The sequence below is a fragment of the Chelonoidis abingdonii genome, chromosome 6 (assembly GCF_003597395.2).
Source record: "Chelonoidis abingdonii isolate Lonesome George chromosome 6, CheloAbing_2.0, whole genome shotgun sequence".
Classification (NCBI taxonomy): domain Eukaryota; kingdom Metazoa; phylum Chordata; order Testudines; family Testudinidae; genus Chelonoidis; species Chelonoidis abingdonii.
This window is the reverse complement of record NC_133774.1, coordinates 68,478,748-68,496,547: the sequence shown is the minus strand read 5'-3', so window position 1 is coordinate 68,496,547 and position 17,800 is coordinate 68,478,748.

Genomic DNA, 17,800 nt, shown 5'->3' with positions numbered 1-17,800 from the left:
CTCATCTGACAGAGATGTTGCAGAAAGTGTTGGCATTGCTTTATTCTATAAAAACAAAACTGAAAATACCCAGAGTGGGCAATGAAGATGGTTAGATTTTTGATGAGAGTTGTTTTGTGATAGATTGACCAAGCTAGGATAATCTAGATAGAGAGGAGGAGTCAGAGGGGAGGTATTTAAAATTATGGAGGAATATAGTGAAATCTAATCAGTTCATTTTTTTATGTTTTCCTATAATACAAGGACAAAAGGTCACTTAGAACTAATGACAGGTACAAATGCAGAACAAATAAAAGGAAATACTTTGCACAGCATGTAGTCAGCCTGCAGAATTCTCTGATGCAAAAGCTCAGAGAGTCAAATATTGTAGAAGGATACTGAAAAGGTTTGGTTAGTATTATGGTTGCTGCTATTCTATTTCCATTGGTTTCACTGGGAGGAGGATTTATGCTTAAAAAAAAGTGTAAATCAATCTCTTGCAGTAGTGTGAACACCAGTTTACACACAGGTCAGGAAATAATTTTCATTTTTTGCACAGCATTTCGTAACTGGCTGGGTGCATTATGGTTTTCTTTTTTGCTTTGCACTTCTCCCCTGCTTCTGAAGCATCTGTTATTGCTCAGTGTTTGGTCTGATTTAGCAAATTGTATATTCTTGGATGATTCTCCCTCATTCAGAAATAGTACCAATAATAACCACATTTCCTTCTGAACACTAGCCTTTTCAGTCCCTAATTCATGCAGAGGTCTCTACATCAACTTTTTATTATTGCTTTCCTACCATCTCTTTCTCTAGATATTTCTGACATGATCATTTCCGTTGTCTACCATCTTGAAGGCTGACTCTAAAATATGTTGATAGTTGTCACAGTTACACGGAGAGCTGCACTTTGGACTCTGTTTAGTCCCTTTCAATTGCACTCCTCTGGGGACAGGTTTCATGGCCTTCACTGCTATCTGGGTGGAACCATGGATCTCTGTGTGGCAGCCCCCCCTCCCCCCATTACAAACAATTCTACCCATCAGGCCCAGCTGGGCATGGCACCTGTTGGCACTTTTTTTGTCCAGAAGCCTGTGACAACAGCTGATTAAAGTGACTCAGAAACAGCTTCTTAAAAATAAAGCATTATTTATTCCTTCACGCAAAGGTAAAGAACACATAGAACAAAGGAATAAAAACAAAAAGGCCTATATATGTATTTCGCCTCACCTAAACTTTAATCTTTTCTTGCAAGCTTTAGTAAGTTCCTTTTATCCCATTTACCTCCCCTCCGGACCGGAAGGCAGCTGCTTGCTACAGTTTCTGTGTTTATCAGCCTATTCTGACTGAGCAGATGCTGACAATCCATTCAACCCTCCTTATTCAGCAGGCCAACACTTTGTCAGCCCAACTGAGTTATGCAGGGTCATTCCGCAATTGATAGACTCCTCCCCCCATCTGTTTACTGAAGGAGCCCTATATCTGTCATTGTTTCATTCCTGTCTCCTCCTTTCCTCCTCCAACGGCCTCCTTTGATTTAACTCCTTGCAGTCAGGCAGAATGATATCAAACAGATAAACTGAGGCACATATTTATTAACAAATAATGCACACAGCTCCCTCATTCTTCACAATACTGAATATAATTGGGAAAAAAGTTTCACTCAAACATTTCTATTCCTGGCAACTCAAGACCACGTCTAATCAGTTTCAGCAAATGATGAGAAAGAAGACCAGTGTTCACTGCCTGTATATATGGTTTTGAATTATTTAAAAAAATTTTATATTACAAAAGGAAATGGGGGACATGAGATTACAACTCAGGAGATTCTGCATTGAGATCCAGCTGATCTGATTTCAAGAGATCTATAATTAAAAAGTTAAAATGCAAGTGCTTCATATTCCTCTTATCCCATTTGAGATGTTGAACACATAGTATATTAAGCTCATTTAAAAAATATCTGTGAAAGTCACCTTTAATAAACCATTTATCTCATATTCTCTTTTTCGGTTTCTGACTACGGGCCTGATCCAAAGACCATGGAAGGAAATGAAAAGACTTCCATTAATTCCAATGATCTTTGGAATAGGCTTTTAATATAGTGTCTGATTCCTCACTGTCTTGTATATTGTGTAGTCTTTTTAAAACTGTGCAATCTAATGCTCAGATTAGAATGTTAATAATTTACACCAACTGTGCAAAATGAATACACAAACTGCAAGGTGTCAAGAATCAGTCCCTTTTCCGACAGTTACATCTAAAGTAGTTTATGTTTCATGCTAACTGATAAATAGATTAGGTTGAAAGATAGATAGGGTTCCTGGTTAATCTATCCCTTTCCTGATGGCTATAGTAAAGTGACAGACATTTGTAAATCACTGTCAGATGAAATTCTCTGAATTGTATGCAGTGTGGTTGTAGCTGTATCAGTCCCAGGATATTACAGAAACTGGGTGGGTGAGGTAATATCTTTTATTGGACCAACTTCTGTTGATGAGTGAGACAAGCTTTCAAGCCACACGGACCTTAGGAAGAGCTGTTTGTGGCTCAAAAAACTTGTCTCTCCCACTAACAGAATTTGGTAAAATAAAAGATATCACCTCAGCACCTAAAATATGCTCGTGAAGTTTGTACCTTTAATTTTTTTTCTAGAGCAGCCATTGTAATTCATGCTAATAGCATAAATTACAGAAATTTCCAGAATGTGTAATACTAAAAATACAGTTAAAATATATATTTTCAAATGCAATTAACAAGTCCAGCTTGATATTTACATTCCTATTTGCTATTATGCAGTCTCGAATTCTTAATTTCTAGTCCGCATCTTGAATTGGACTTCTGTGGAGTGAATCTAACTAGCATGTTTGTTTTATCATTAATCTTGCTGGTCATTATATCATTTACTGTTCATTATAGCAAGAGATAAATTGCAGAAATGCTTAATATTGTTAGTTCAGCTTGGCTGCTTTCTTTAGTGACACTAATTCTACATAGCAGTTGGGCAAAATCAATGTCTACTGCACCATTTGTATTAAATTATGCTTGTTATATGATTGAATCAACACTACATAGATTTTTCTCAAGTTAATTGATCAACTCCTACAAAACAAATTAATATGATACATCAAACTGAAGCTGAATTGTAGAGCAGAACAGAACAAACATCAACACTGGAAGAAAGCCAGAATGCAGCAGGCCACATTGGACCAAGTAACCAGAATCCATAGCTATGGTCAAAAGGCCAAAATATAGTACAAATAACTTAAGTTTTAATGTCTTTAATTAAATATCAAGTTGCAGGTTTACAATAAAATTGACATTGAAACCCAGCACATTCACACGGAGATTTGTCCAGTTCTCTCCACACAGCTTCCACAGCTCATTTAGGACCCAATTCAGCAGACCAATTAAACCTGTGAGTAATCCCATCCCTATTCAGCAAAGCACTTAATGATATACTGACTTTTAAGTATATGCTGAATTCGATTTTACTTCATTGGAGCTACTCATGAGAATAAGTGCTTTAATGAATAAAAGTGAGATTTCTTTAGTGTTTATGGTTTCTGTCATCTGGGAAGGCAAGATGATACATCCTTCCATCTGCTAGGTAGCACTTCCTAGCTGCTATGAAAAATCCCTCCCCCCAGTTCCTCCCTGACTGTTGTTTTCTCACTACTAAGGGTAGACTGTCTCCACAACAGGTGTCACCTGGAACCTACAGTCACATGAGCCATGCTGTGCGCTCTCTGGACTCAGTCTCCTCAGTTTTAAAGGTCCAAACCTTGGAACAGAGTGCAGGGATGGATGCACCTGTGCTTACACCCTATTATGGCCTGATACTGCAAACAATCCATTCCTACAGCCAGTGATCACTGGAGCACAGGAGCACTCCAGGTACACCACTCTCTTTTCCGTTGCCATGCCCTGCAAATGTCGCATGCAGAAGGGTTCAGGAGCTGGAGTAGAAACAGCTATGCTGGCTGTACATCACCTGGTTTATTCTCTTTCACTCAGGAAAAGCTGGCTTTCCATTTGCTTTGCACTGCTAAAGTGGTCCAAATCAGGGTGTCAGGATCTGGCCAAAAGTTTTCACAAATGTTTTTGATACAGTGAAAAAAAAATCTTGCTGAAAAGAATATTTTTCATGATATAGTAAACAAAGAACATAGAATGGGCAAACCTAGGAACTAATTTTTGTCCCTTCTTTTTTGCCAGTTACCATTTGGATTTTATGATACAATGGCTTGCAGTCATATTATTTGTGTGCACTATTGATTGTGCCAACAATTTTAAGTACACAATTGACTGTAGATGTAAACGACACTATGAGCAAGACTATGAATTTTTAATTTCTGTATTAGGTAATGAGAGACTAGGATGATGGGCACTCTATAAATAGATAAGATCAAACAGGCAGAAAATATTGGATGAAAAGTTAGAGATGATTTGTAAAATCTGGCTCAATAAAAGAAGTTAAGCTAAGTCTTTATGTTCAACCACACTACATGCCATGAGGCATACTTCATATATATGCTATTTCAAACCATTGACAGAAGTATTTTTACACTATCGATTTTTTATTGACAAACATGTATATTGTCCTTTCTGCTTGTCTTCCATAGCTACCATGCTAAGAAGTTTAGATACCTATAATAAATGTTGATATAATCACAGCATTATAAATGCTAATAAACTCTACTTGGAATTATTCCATACTTTATGAAAGCTGTCCATATAAATATCAGTGTATGACAAAGTTCAGCAGTACAGATAGACTGTACTGTAACCTGATTGGTGACTTAAAGCTTCCTCAAAGAAATGGGATTCTATTAGGTTTATGTATTATATGCAAGATGCACTGGGAGTCTCCTTAACTCATTGATAAAATATCTATTGCAGTGAGAATTAAATTTTTCATGGCAGCACCGCTGCAAAGCAATGCGTGTACATACTTTCTAAAAGTTTTGAGAAGCCATCCCAGTGAAGCCAACTATTGGAGAGAAGAATATGTTCTAACTTATTTTAATGCCTCATATATGCATGGTCTCTGCTTGGCTTTCAGGAAGGTTCCCATTATAACCAGTCTGCCCTGGAAAGCTACTCATGTTTTTTGTACTCAGGGTTAATGTTACACACTGTAACCAACTGTCACTAAATGGCATGGGGTAATCTCTAACTTGAATGTGTACACACAGCCTGCAGTGAAATCAGTGTTAAAATAGTGAGCATACTAGAGAGTAACTTTTAGTAATTACATATACTTATTGGCTCTTTATTTTTATCTGTTGTACTATTACTTGTATCATTTGATGCCTTATGAATCACTATTGTCAACAACTGCTGGAATTTCTTTCCATGTGCATTTGCAAGAAAAAAAGTTCAGCCTTTGACCTCTGACCAAAGAGGCAAACAAACAAAAAAATCTTAAATAGAAGGAAGCAGCTACTATTCAGCACATAGCACTAGATTTGCTATCACTTTGAAATCTTCATAAGTTCTGATAGCCATATTCTTTAAACAAACATGAAAAAATAGAACTTGTTCATTCATTCTGTGTGACAGATGGCAGAATACTTGATTTGACTAGACACACCAGATGCACTTTGACCTTTGGTCCGATAGCATATGATAGCACTCTCACATTGCAACACTGTTCTTGTTGCAAAGCTTTAATTTTAGCTTTACAGTGATGTCTTTCACACTCTACAAAAGAGCTGGGCAAACACTGAACATTTTCTTTGAAAATACAATCACATTTTAAAATGTTTGCTGCCGTTTTTTGTTCACTTTCTCCAATATTTGAACAACCAAGTTTGCTGGCAAAACTGTTTTAAAAAATATATTCCAAAGCTGTATTAATGAATATTTGTGGAGACCAATTTTAAATGAAAACACTAAAGTATTTATGCTAGAAATACTTACCTGCTCTTTCATTCATAGGATAGACACAGTACCATGTGACTTACATCACAATAACAATTAGCCAACAGATCTTAATTAACAAGTATTAAATACTTGCAGAACATTATTCACAATGCATAGTTTAAAAATAAATTGCAAAAAATAATGGTTGACGGATTCTGAATAAATAAATTTGAGGACATTGCAATCTGCTCATGTCATTCCATTAAAGTCTCTAGTTTAATCAGATGTACTTACTTCATTGTTTACTCAGGTCTGTTCCCTAGTTATCCTTTGAATACAGAAGCATGTTTCTGCAGTACTGCAAATGGATGTATTCATTGTGAATTTCTGGCCCACTCATCAATTCAAATATGATCATTGAGTTCTCCTGTCTTACCAGGACCTCTGTAGTTTGTACAGGACGAGGGCTGCCTTTTCTGTGGTATATGGTATCTCATACAAGCAGCTTTGGTGTCTACATCTATCTGAAAGGGTTGCCCTTTAAATAATGGATTAAGTTGTTCCATGTGAATGTCCTTAAAAACAGTAATGAAGATATGACACACCATTTCTTCTGAATTATTCTCTGTGTATGCCTTCTGGTCATGCTACAGGGAAAGCCATCTTCTTGCCTTTCCACCATTTTTTTCTTTCAGTCATTTTCTTCTCCCTGTGTGCATTTTAAATACATCACCTTACACCATACTGCTGATAAACTGGGCCTTTAAACCTATTGGTTAAGGATGTACTCTGGATTTGTAACTGCAAATGCTAAGCCATATTTTGCTATTGAGTTTTAATTAGAATGTATGATGGAAAACAATGCAGATATTTATTTAAAATATAAGTGGACAATATGGGTCACTATGAAGATGTTTCACAGTCTTTTCTCCAACAAAGTCTAATTGCAAAGTAATAAAAGGTGAAATAAATGGGTTAAATACTAGAACTGGTTAGACGATTTTTATCAAAACAGTTTTCTATTGCTAAATACCATTTTGACAAAACTGATTTTTGTGTGTGTCATTATACAAATTTTCCCAACGTGATTTTTTTGTTTGTTTGTCTTACAAAAATGTAGAAATTTTAATTTGGAAATTTATTTTAGGATTTTTTTTTCATTTGAAATGTTCACATTTCTAGCATGACAGAATTTCTGAACTTCACCTACAAACCTGTACTTTCTATATCTACTGAGTTTGGAGGGTCTAATGCCTCACACTAATACTGCTTATAAAATGAGCCTTGATGTTTTGGGCTACAGAGTATTTCAAATTCATTTTAATTAATTTCTTGTTCAAATTGGTTAAAGCAGCAATATACTAGAAAGAATTACTGGAAACATTTTAAAAGGCCAGATCTTTGAAATCCTTACTCATGTTAGGATTTCATAATCTGTAGTTTAATCTGTTCTAATAACAATAATGGGCTAGGTCCTTTGGTGGAGTGAACTGATGTAGCTCTATTGACTGTACTCGTACTATGCTCATTTATACCAGCAGAGGATCCGTCTCAATCTGTTGAGAATATGAATTAATTATTCAAATTTGTACAGTTAACTTCTAAACTAATCAACCTCACAAGTACATGTGCTTAAAACTTGCATGCAGCAGAGATCAATGTTTGGAGAGAAAAAAAAGACACAGGAATAGCAGAGCTACACAGAATTGCTTCCAAATATTTGAATGAGACTTCCTAAAAAAAAAGAAAAAGAGCTTGTGCTTTGCAAATTCAATAGCGTTTCCTGTTTTGGCTCAAGAGAGAAAGCGAGTCTGAGAGCTGCCAATATTTACATATTTAATTCACATGTTCTATATGAGAGTGATAAAACAAGAGAGAAAGGTTTCAGAAGCAAACCTGGGAGGGGGGGTGGTGAGGAGGTGACATTAAATTTCACAAGGAAACATTTTAAAAAGCTGTAAACCTCTTTCCCCTAGGCCTTGCTGAAAGGCCTGAGCTCTGTAGACATCAAAGGCTTACAGTAAATCAAGAAAATTAATTCAGAAGACACTGTACTTGTGGAGGTGATGATCTACCACATTTGATTACCATAATACTTGCTTCAAGTAAAGATTTCTGCTAGATTAGAATTCTTTTTCCAATGTTCTGGTTGTCTGGGAGGCCAGTACTTTGCCTATATGCATCTTCATTGTAAATATACTACAACTCCAGAAAGCCCACATTTCAGTATGAATTGAGTTTTTGTTTGTTTTCATGCCTGGTTTTATAGTCAGTACAAAACAACAAATATATTCTTATTTTTCAGCCCTGTAAAAAAGTTCATGTAAGTGTTTATATTGCTTTTCTTGGAACTGGCTGTCTTTACTTTTATTATACTTTCACAGTGCATGTGAGTGAGGAGAGAAGGAGACCAATTGGTTAATGACAAGGCAATAGACTTCCAACTTTTAAGATCTCAGGTCAAGTCTTGATTAACTTTGAATTGGAAATGAGTTTAATGTTTTTGGCCTAGTCCCTAGGTGGCCTTTGTCTGCATCAGAGAAGTATAAACCATAGTTTGTGGATGTTTGCTTATGAAATTTTAGTATTAGAATAGCAAGGATGCTGCAAAGAGTACTGGTAAATCTCCTATATGTAGGTTCCCTTGCTAACAGTCTTCTTGGTTCTTCTTGAATTTCATTTTTGCAAGGTTCGCCTAAACCTCAGCTTTTGGACCATAGAAAATAGTTTTAGGGTGATTTGTGATTTCCCTCATATCATATTTTCTCTTTTTAAAACAGTAATCAAATACATAAAAGTGAACATTTTTCTGCCCAGTAGTTTTCCCCAAGGTGAGTTTGCTCTCACCTCTGTTTATGGGTTTTTGTCCTATGTTACATACATGCCAGAATAAATTACTCAAGCCAGCAGCTAACAGTGAAAATTTTAGGGAAGTCATTTTATTTCCGTGTTTATTCACAACATATACAAAGACAGATTCATCATTTTTGTACATATATTGTCATAGATTGTTTGGAAATTTTGTCAGGGATTGAAAGTGCTTTGTATTAGTATGATCTGTATTTTAACACTTTCTATGATTTCTGTTCTGCTGCAAAAAATAAGTTCCAACAACCTGGCTCGATTTTAATGATCAGATGTGCATAACAGTGTTATTTCACAGTTTGCGATTTGGGATCATCCTGCCACTAACACCAATATGAGTTATAGAGGGCTAACGTAGCAGTGGATTGCTGAATAATAAAGTAGGATTACATCTGCCTAAAATGATCATTAAGATAAAAGATAAACAAACTGAACATCATTTCTTTGGCTAATTTTGGAGTTAATTTGCAGAAATAGGGATTGCATAAAATATACACAATATAAATGATATGGGGGAAAATATGCATATTGTTTGCTATCTATTCAGCATGTTAAAAGTCAAGGTCAGGAATAGAACAAACCTTTCTCAATTTTTTAGGCTTCCATCAACTCTGTTGAAGACTAAATCTAAATATGTCAATGGAGCATTTTCCAGTGAGCTCATTTGCCTGCACATATTAGAAATCATTAGTATGTTTCAGCCATGAGTTATCCTTAATTACCTGAGGAATATCGTATTTTCTTTTGTAATTTATGTGTTCATAACAAAAACAAATTATAGAAGAAGCATTGTCTTAATTTACATGTGCTAATTAGTGGAATATCATTCCAATTTTAAAATAATTCCAATATTTAATTTAATATTTTGCTAAACTAAGATAAGACAGTATTTCCAATTAGTTACACTAAATTGTTCCCAAGTGGTACAGGTTTAATAAAAGACTTTTAAATCTGCGAAGAAAAGTTTAACTATAATGAATATCATTGTATATTTTTTTGACCTCTGATATTACAACATATGCTCAGGTTGTTCTCCATTTCCTCCACTCAGATATAGGACTTTGTGATTAATATCTTTTGCTGTGTTACCTCTGCTGCTAATGAAAAACATCGGATGTTCCCTTCACTTCACAAAATGCAAACTCAGACAAAAAAATTTCACAGGTGAATTCCTTCTGAACACTTCTAATTGCTTAGGAACAGTGTTTAAAAATCTCAAGTAATTTTCCATTATTATAATGAATAGCATAAACTGTAATTTTTCATAGTAATTAACTTGTGTCAGCACCATTATTTTTCATTAATTATAAATGAAAAAGAATGAAAGATCACCCGCAGGAACAGATGTGTGAAATTGTCTCTGACGTTCTGTTCTAGCTTTTTTTGTTTTGTTTTTTTCTCCTTTTTCCCTTTAACAAATTGTATTGGGCATGGGAGCCAGCTATGCAAGAATACAAATAGTAGTGGATATCCAGGGGAGAATGGGACAAAGGGCATTTAAAAATATTATGGTCTGTGAAGTCCAATATTCTAATGAAAAATGCAATTGTTGCCGGCATAAGAGATAAAGACAGAAAACAAAATGTGGAGCATGTACAGGCTTACAGCTGTGAGAAGCTGGAGAAAACCAACCTGACAGGAAAACTCTCTTTTTTTAAAAGGAAAAAAAACGCCACACAATTTATCTATGTCAGGCTTGTAAACCTATGGTGAACTTAATTAAAGTTAATAGAGAAAAAAACACTTTAAAGTATTATTTATTGGCTTCCATAAGTCAAGCATCAATATTCATTTGTTCATGGTGCTCCTGTTCTTCTTTTCAAGATTTTTAAATTGTTTCTGGAGGGAATCAATTAGTGTGTAGGTTTTAGGTATTTTACCCACAGTCTACACCTTTGCTTTTACTTTTTGTCTCCTGGGTTTGCCTCACACTAAACAAGAGCAAACATATAAATATAAATGTGGTCCCTTCTAATCCTATGATTCTATGAAATTCGGAAAATTCTGATCTCCTTTAAGCTCCAAGTCAGCTCCCATTAATGTCCTTAACAAGAGTTGCTGCAAGTTCTGAGCACTTTTAACTCCTACTAATCAATAGCCTTGTTCAAGCAAATGTAATCTATCCTATTTTGATCGACGTGTGATATGGAGCTGGGCGGGAACTGGATTTTCCATTTTGCAGGACATTCTGTGAGTTCAATTTTTTTTCTGCTCTAAAATATAATGAAAATAAAAATGAAAATTGTTCCTTTGAGACAAAATTCTGGGAAAAATGGGTTGATTGGAATATTTTGTTTTGATAAAATAGAAATGTTGCATTCTGATTCTGACTCTATAATTTAAATATTTTTATAACAAAGTTTCAAAATGAAAAGTCATTTCAAAATAAAAAATATCAAAACATTCCTTTCAAAACAGAACCTTATCAAAATGCTTCCTCCCTATATTTTCTCCAAATTAAGTGTTGTCATAATTGACAAATTTCAGTTTTGATGAATCAGCATTTTCTAATGGCAAAATTTTGATTGCTTTAGAGTGATGCAATTATCTCAACTCAGTTACATTTCAGCAGCTCAGGTAAGTCACTTGTCTTCCTCCCACCATTCCTGCCATGAGTAGTAATCTGCTACTGTATCATACTGTAATCTGGTACTGTAGCTAGCATGTCCATCCACTTTTTATCCAATATGTTTTGCAGCTGCTTACCCCACAATGCCTGGAACAAAAATACAGAGAGTCCACATACAGGCACAGTATAAATGGTTCCCCCCTTATGCCTTAATGGCTCTGATGTCACTGCAGATGGGTCACAAGATAATTCCTCTACATACATAAAGTCCACACTATTGAAAGTTTGGGAAACTTGCTGTAAACTAGTATCTATATACAGCTGCCAATAGTGTATTGTACGTGGATATGTAATTATTGCTTTACATTTTTTAAAGCATTCACACAGCAGAAGGCTTTCAATAAAAATGAACATGTGTGAAGACTTACTACTTAATAATAACCAACCACAGTATGTATAGACTCCTTATGCAATATCACCATTTGCACAAGTAAGGATTTCTCAGGACATCAGGGGTGACTGGATTGGGTCATAAATGTATGGAATGGAATATGGGAGTGCTTAGCAAGGAAAGCTACCTTACTGAGGTCAGAACATGTAGCAGTACAGTTAGAAAGGCTAAAAGCCATGTAGCGTTGGACCTGGCAAAGGGAATTAAAACCAATAGTAAAAGGTTCTACAGCCATATAAATAAGAAGAAAACAAAGAAAGAAGTGGGACCGCTAAATACTGAGGTTGGAGTGGATGTTAAGGATAATCTAGGCATGGCACAATATCTAAACAAATACTTTACCTCAGTCTTTAATGAGGCTAATGAGGAGCCTAGGGATAATAGTAGGATGACAAATAGGAATGAGGATATAGAGGTAGATATTACCACATCCGAGGTAGAAGCCAAACTCAAACAGATTAATGGGCCAAAATCAGAGGGCCCAGATAATCTTCATCCAAGAATATTAAAGAAACTGGCACATGAAATTGCAAACCCATTAGCGAGAATTTTTAATGAATCTGTAAACTCAAGGGGTTTACCGTATGACTGCAGAATTGCTAACATAGTTCCTATCTTTAAGAAAGGAGAAAAAGGTGATCCAGGCAACTACAGGCCTGTCAGTTTGACATCTGTAGTATGAGAGGTCTTGGAAAAAAATTTGAAGGAAAAAGTAGTCAAGGACGTTGAGGTCATTGGTAATTGGGACAAAATATAACATGGTTTTACAAAAGGTAGATCGTGCCAAACCAACCTGATCTCCTTCTTTGAGAAGGAACAGATTTTTTAGACAAAGGAAATGCAGTGGATCTAATTTACCTCGATTTCAGTAAGGCATTTGATACGTTCCACATGGGGAATTATTAGTTAAATTGGAAAAGATGGGGATCAATATGAAAAATTGAAAGGTGGATAAGGAACTGGTTAAAGGGGAGACTACAACGGGTCGTACTGAAAGGTGAACTGTCAGGCTGGAGGGAGGTTACTAGTGGAGTTCTCAGGGATCAGTTTTGGGACCAATCTTATTTAATCTTTTTATTACTGACCTTGGCACAAAAGTGGGAATGTGCTAATAAAGTTTGCGGATGACACAAAGCTGGGAGGTATTGCTAATACAGAGAAGGACCGGGATATCATACAGGAAGATCTGGATGACCTTGTAAACTGGAGTAATAGTAATAGGATGAAATTTAATAGTGAAAAGTGCAAGGTCATGCATTTAGGGATTAATAACAAGAATTTTGTTATAAGCTGGGGACACATCAGTTGGAAGTAACAGAGGAGGAGAAGGACCTCGAGTATTGGGTTGATCACAGGATGACTATGAGCCGCCAATGTGATATGGCCGTGAAAAAAGCTAATGCGTCTTGGGATGCATCAGGCGAGGTATTTCCAGTAGAGATAAGGAGGTGTTAGTACCATTTATACAAGGCACTGTGAGACCTCATCTGGAATACTGTGTGCAGTTCTGGTCTCCCATGTTTAAGAAGGATGAATTCAAACTGGAACAGGTACAGAGAAGGGCTACTAGGATGATCCGAGGAATGGAAAACCTGTCTTATGAAAGGAGACTCAAAGAGCTTGGCTTGTTTAGCCTAACCAAAAAGGGCTGAGGGAGATATGATTGCTCTCTATAAATATATCAGAGGGATAAATATCAGGGAGGGAGAGGAATTATTTAAGCTTAGTACCAATGTGGACACAAGAACAAATGGATATAAACTGGCCATCAGGAAGTTTAGACTTGAAATTAGACGAAAGTTTCTAACCATCAGAGGAGTGAAGTTCTGGAACAGCCTTCCAAGGGAGTAGTGGGGGCAAAAGACATATCTGGCTTCAAGACTAAGCTTGATAAGTTTATGGAGGGGATGGTATGATGGGATAGCCTAATTTTGGCAATTAATTGATCTTTGACTATTAGCAGGTAAATATGCCCAATGGTCTGTGATGGGATGTTAGATGGGGTGGGATCTGAGTTACTACAGAGAATTCTTTCCTGGGTGTCTGGCTGGTGAGTCTTGCCCACATGCTCAGGGTTTAGCCTGATCACTATATTTGGGGTCGGGAAGGACTTTTCCTCCAGGGCAGATTGGCAGAAGCCCTGGAGGTTTTTCACCTTCCTCTGCAGCATGGGGCATGGGTCACTTGCTGGAAGATTCTCTGCACCTTGAAGTCTTTAAACCATGATTTGAGGACTTCAATGGCTCAGACACAGGATTGATATAGGAGTGGGTGGGTGAGATTTTGTGGCCTGCATTGTGCAGGAGGTCAGACTAGATGATCATAATGGTCCCTTCTGACCTTAAAGTCTATGATTCTATGTACAAAGTAAATAATATAAAGATCTAGGAAGGTGAACAAATAAACAGAATACACAAAAAGCCTGGATTTGAAATAAGTAAAGTATTTTTTTAATAAATAATCTATCACTACACAGCATATCAATCATTAAGTTAAAATATGACATGGATGGGAAAAGTTTGTACTATGTTATTTAAGCGTTTTATAAGATTATTTCACACATAAAACTCTAATTTAATCTTCATAAATTTTTTTTTCTTTTTTGTTTCAAGTGGTTTGGGATTAAGAATCTAAAAAAATCACAAAATGGAAGTTGTGTATTACTTGAAGCACAAACAGAACTTCTGATTTTTTTTTTACAGTCATAATGAATCATGGCATTTTCATGGTAGGATTTTCAATAAAGCTGAGTGAAATATTCATCACAAAATTAAAATCCCTCACAATTTGCCCTTTTTCATGTTCAGTGACCAGCTATGAAATGGAGCAAGTCCTGTGAAGTTTTTCACATCAGCAAAAATACTGAAGTGGGCATAAAGAGTATTGTATTTTAAAGAGTTTTCTAAGCAGAAAAATATTTTCCTATTTATTTTTGCCTTTTTATCTTATAACTTTGGTTTTAAATACTTAAATTCTAGTTGCTGAGATAAAACAGAATCCTGAGAAAGTATAATAAATCTCTACCCACAGCTGCTTATCTTTTCTATATGCCTTGTAATTACTCTCTGATTCTTCACTGTTTTTCTCTCTGTCATCTCCATAAACTGGCCATCAAAGTAAGCTGTCTGCTAGCTGAAACTGTCAGAAAAGATGTTTAAAATAGGCACATAAACCTAGGCCAATGTCAACCTTTCTAATATTAGAAAACTAGACCCCTAAGAAAACAGTAGTATGGATCCTATCAGTTTAGTTAACAAGCAAAGATGAAGTCAGTTGATTACTCTGTATAACTGAGAGTATAATTTGGCACACTGGGTCAGATTCTGGCTTCTAAGAAGGCTGGTTTGCACCACTGGAGGGGTGTAGAATAATCCTAGAGCTGCCCTAGATGAGCACCTGGGGATGCCTTCCATCATAGCCAGTTCAACACCAAAGCTCTGGACCCCCTGTCATAGGGATAGTGTCAGGTACTTGAGGGTTTGGTAAGAATACAGAATGTTATGGCAATTTCCAGTCAGTGTAGCAGCTTTTAGAGGACATGTAATTTAGAGAAACCCCAAACTAGCCTGTGCGTCAGAATGCTTGCATTTTTGCTTTGAGAAAGCATTGATTCAGAGGACATAGCCAGTGTCTCCTGAAAACCAAAAAGATTCATATATGACTGTAAACTGTCTGGAAACATCCCTCCCCTACAACTGCTGGAATGGGATTATGGAGTGTTCTGGCAAGATTCAAGTGCTGTTTGCAAACAAATCTATTTCTTGACAGGTTCCCTGTATACCGTGAAATGTAAACCAGAAATAGTTTGTACATCTTCACTTCAACCTCTTCTGGAGAAAGTTGCTGGTATCTGACTTCTTTAACCTTTCATTATAAACAATGGAATCCAGTTCCAAAAGGTTGGTGGTCCACACTTCCATGTTACAAGACATATAACAGAGGGAAAAATAAATTTTGCATTTTCTATCATTATCATTAATCATCTGCTATCATTAATGTAGACAATAAATCAAAGTCAGGAATTAGGGACTTAGGAAGTACTAAGATGTCTACTTTGCAACAAAAATAACAGAAAATCAGAAATTCAGAAAGAACCAAATATAAATGTACTTGAAAATGTAACTATGTTAAATGTTTGCTTTCTGTGACTGATTGTTTGCAGAGAGGAACTGGAGCAGAATGGCTCACAACTGTTTTTAATGTGATAGATGAGCTCTTATAACTAGGGAGTGAGAAAAAAAATTCACTACAGAAGAAACACAACTCACTATTGTCAGTGTTTTGGGTCCTTCTTTTGGACCGCGTAACACTCTTCATGTCAATGGGAATTCCCTGAACAGACCAAGAATTGTTTATAAGGTCTTCAGGATTAAGACTTTTAATAACACAATAAAAAACAATAAAAATAAGTGAATTATTGGAGATGCATAGTAGGACCTTCTGATCTCTTTTGTCTATACATATCAAAGTATCCTAGGACTTTTCTGTTTTGCCCAAACTAAGCCTGTTGTACCCAGCAGTCTGTTGCATCGTCTTTTGAAATTCACAGTTGACATTTAAACTAAGAACTTGGTTTCTTTGTATATTTTGCTTTTTATTACATAAATAATAATGTGGAAAACCCTTTTTTACCTCACTAAAGAAAGGTGTGGTGCAAATGGCCATTATATATGAAATCTGCTTTTTCATTCTGGAAATCATGATGGTCTTAGAATGTATCATGTGACTTCTACCTTAAGAAAAAGAGCATTGGCATATCAATTTCTGTTTTAATGGTATCTTGTTAAATGGTGTGTTAAAGCAATTATCCATAAAGGTGATACTATAGAAGAAGGTCTCATATATAGCCAGGGGAACCTACACTGTTATGATTAAAAAAAAAACCTAACGTAAAAATTATCCAACACTTTATAAGCAGCTGGTGTACTGTAAAGATTGCAGGTAAGCATAACATGACTATGATTGCTCAAATCATTGAGCGAACATACTGCTGTTTTCTAAAAGAGCTGAACGTTATTGAAAAACCAGTCAGGAACTAGGAGGGAATTAGTCTTATCAAACCCTTTGGTCATGTGGTAATGTGTTGAAGTTATGAGGTCTTCATGTGATAAATAAGGGCACAGCCTAAGCAAGATGCACTACTCTACATGGCTCTTCAAACCATGTTCATGGAATGGGTATGGTTGAAAATGATGCAAAGATTCTTAACATGTCTCACTGGGTCAGATCTTTAGCTAGTCTAACTGGAAAACCTCAGCTGAAGTCAATGTGGCTATGCTTTTACAACTTCTGAGAATATGGCCTACCTGTAAATAGACTCCTCCCCCAATAAACAGAAATTCTAAGGAAAGAGAATTATTGAAAACTGTCTACACAGCATAAAGTTTTGTTTTTTTCCCCTAGAGTTAAGGAGAAGGTAGCTCCATTATAATTTGCATATTCCATCACTGCAGAATCTGAGCTTGCCAGCAAAAGATTTACAGCTTTTGTCATCCATGTACTAATGATGTTCTATCACTTATTTGGAAATCTTATCACCAAAAGGTCTCCTGTAAATATGTGCAACATAAAAGAAAGGCATAATGCATGAAGGAGAATACCTTCACCCATTTTATCACTAAGTTCCATTTTCTAAGTGTAACACCAATAGATCCTGATCATTGTCGGACGGGATCAAACCTGAGATTTGGAGCTAAATGCATGAGCCTCTACGCCTGAGCTAAAAGCCATGGGCCCCTTAGCTAATGATGTAGAGAAGACTAATTAATCTCCAAGTAGTCTTGGTGCCACTAGAGGGGATAGAATACCACAATCAGGAGGTGTGGGGGTTACATAAGTATGATCTATAATACTGGAGGACACACCTGCAACTTTCCATTGTTGCCCAATCAAATTATATGTCAGTCATGTCATGTCAAAACCTGATCAAAATGGCCATCTAATCCTGCTTTATTGTCAGTAGATGGTCATTCTTATGATCCTCACTTATGCAGTTTCAATTCCTAATGAAGTCCAGTTGAAGTCCAGCGTCACTGATATTGTTGGTTTCAGTACCACAGTCTTTCACCTAT